Genomic DNA, 2500 nt, shown 5'->3' with positions numbered 1-2500 from the left:
TTGATGTTAACCACTGCGTGAGACGTATTCATAAGTCAATGCTAGACTGCAACGACTTTATTCCTACGAGAAAAAGTTGTGCCGGCTAAATTTTGAGAATACTTTGATTCATAAAATGCTAGAAGGTTTACTGCTGAGCGCACTGATACTTTTGGATATATGTTCTTTTATATTCAAAGATAACTGAACAAGATTTATTGATGATGTTCACTAAGTAATGCCCTGTCTGTCTTTTAAGTTTTCCTTTATCCTCTTTTCCTCTCCTCGAATAGCCCTGGCTAATTGCGGGCAAAATCTCTGTTAGAATTTTTTAGATCTAGTAAATAATTGTTGTCTGTCGACAAAAAAAAAAACAAAAAAAAACAAAACCGACACTGATGTTAGAAGGGCAGTGCCCAGTGTTCTTATTCCAGAGTATCTCATGATCCTTTTGGCTGAGTCCCGTAAATGACTTAAAACTCGCCATCTCCAATCCGTTCAAAATAAAATTATCGGCCGTCGAGTTTTTTGGGGTGTCCGATTTTACCTCAGTTTCAAAATGTCCATGAAGTGGTTATTTTACGTTTCAAGTGTGAAGACTCACAGCGTCAAATATTTGACAAGAAACACCTTAGTGATAGCTGCCATGATTTTAGTCGCTGAAAATTAAATGGGCTTACTTTTAAAATGGATCTTCAAAGAAAACGTTGCAAAAATACTATCCATTTCTTTTTTGGAGGTGGAATGCATACTATGTTCGCAAAGGTTACATAAGAAATATAATATCGATCGCCTGTTTTTTAAATTAAGCAACTTGTATAAAGCTAAAGAGATAAAATACAAAGTAAAAGGCAGTCACTCTTTTATTGTTTTAAGTCAATAAATTATTGAGGCATTTCACACTGATTGGAAAAAAGAGAAGTTTGTTATTATCAGCAAAAGAGAAACATGTGTAATCTGTTCTAAATGCGAACCTTTATCAGCTTTACATCAAAATAAACAAGAACAACTAGAAAACACTCTATAGGATTTCCGGTGAATTTTGAGCCAAGCCCGTAGTTCCCACCACAAAGGTCACCGCTCGGTTTCTCGTGTTGTGTTGCAAGGAGGCTGCACGTGCACTTGCCGCGTTTATGGACTACTTATAAAAGCAGATTGAGTGAGATCGCACTTCAGAAAGAACTGATCTCTTCAGCCGAAGGGAACACAGTACCACCTTGCCTGCCGGAAAAAGACTGATAGATAAAGGGCTGGTTAAGTAATATTGAAAGTTTTTAATTTCAAGGTACGTAATCCACAAATGTCGTTTATTTCTCAACCATGCAACTATATATCGAATGCCCGATCTACAGAAAAAAAACCGACATGATAGAACATCAGCTAAGTTGTCGATGCAAACTTTCGTCTTTCATAATAGTTAACTGTAATTAACTAAAGGTTGCCATTATAAACATATAGTTCCTCCTTGAAAATAACTTTTTAAGCACAGATGAAACCGTCGGGAATTTGCACGCGTCTTTTAATAAGACTTGCTTTCGGGATAAAATTGATGCCATTTAGAACACTGATAAAAATAAAGTTTATGTAATAGTTCTTTGGACTGGGTTACGTTGCCTTCTTCGGTAAGAAAAACAAGCCAACAATGAATAAGCAATTTAACTACCGCAGCCCCATTAGAGATTGGGGGCGTTTTGTTCTTTTCGTTTGACACGGCAGGAAATTGAGCACGACCTAGCTGGGTTTTGAAGCTTATATCAAATGAACTTCCCACACACTAACCTGCCTCACGAATTTAAATTTAGAAGTTCCTTAAAACTCTTTCGTTGAATTTTGGTGTTTCCGGCATTCTTCCAATTTGACCTCTGACGTAAAGCATTGACTGACATATCAAAATTTATCTTTCTCCCAGTTTAATCAGCAGATTTGTGAACAGTACCTACCTATAACTGAGCCGGTACTGAATCGTCTTCAATGGATCTCAAAAGAGTGACCGGCCGCAATTAAATTTTTACTTAAACTACTTAAATTAACAAGTGACCAATAGCCTACACACCCATTCATCTGGTTAATTGTCATAACCCATTTTGGGGCTTAATGACTTTGATCAAGATAATATGGTATACCTCATACTCTCTTTCTGTAATTAACTGTTGTAACCTCTTTTGCCAAGTAACCATTGAAATTCTCAGAGTTTGCAAGGCGGATAGTGATTTAGGGCTAGGTTTGCTCTGGAGACCTGAGTGTGTGTGTTATTTACTGTTCTAGCTGGCTGGTTTTACTTCATCCCTTGACTGTCTTCTTCGCTAAAATACGAAGAGGCGACGAAATTTGCCGCTACAGTTTCTTTTTGCACTTTTAATAACCAGCCAAAACAAAAACAAAAAACATGTTTTAAAATCCACAATGTTAGTTTTCCAATCACTTAATTTTATCCAATTTTATTCTGCAGATGGGTCGTGCTCTGTCAACGGCATCTCTTTTGATGGTACTTGCAGTATTAACGTTGGTTCGAGCTTCACAG

General features: G+C 37.0%; 1 long non-coding RNA gene across 1 annotated transcript in view; it reads left to right on the top strand.

Moving 5' to 3' along the window:
- The first annotated feature begins 1103 nt into the window (after window positions 1-1103).
- The window catches only part of LOC138015728 (uncharacterized), a 2216-nt gene continuing 819 nt past the window's right edge, over window positions 1104-2500 (top strand). The window contains exons 1-2 of the long non-coding RNA XR_011125620.1: window positions 1104-1264; window positions 2429-2500. The exon at window positions 2429-2500 is cut by the window's right edge and continues 819 nt beyond it. This is a non-coding gene — a long non-coding RNA (uncharacterized lncRNA). The remainder of the gene's footprint in view (window positions 1265-2428) is intronic.

This window comes from Montipora capricornis, chromosome 9 (assembly GCF_036669925.1).
Source record: "Montipora capricornis isolate CH-2021 chromosome 9, ASM3666992v2, whole genome shotgun sequence".
NCBI lineage: Eukaryota > Metazoa > Cnidaria > Anthozoa > Scleractinia > Acroporidae > Montipora > Montipora capricornis.
Note: the sequence above shows the minus strand (reverse complement) of the source record. Positions and strands in the feature narration are given on the sequence as shown.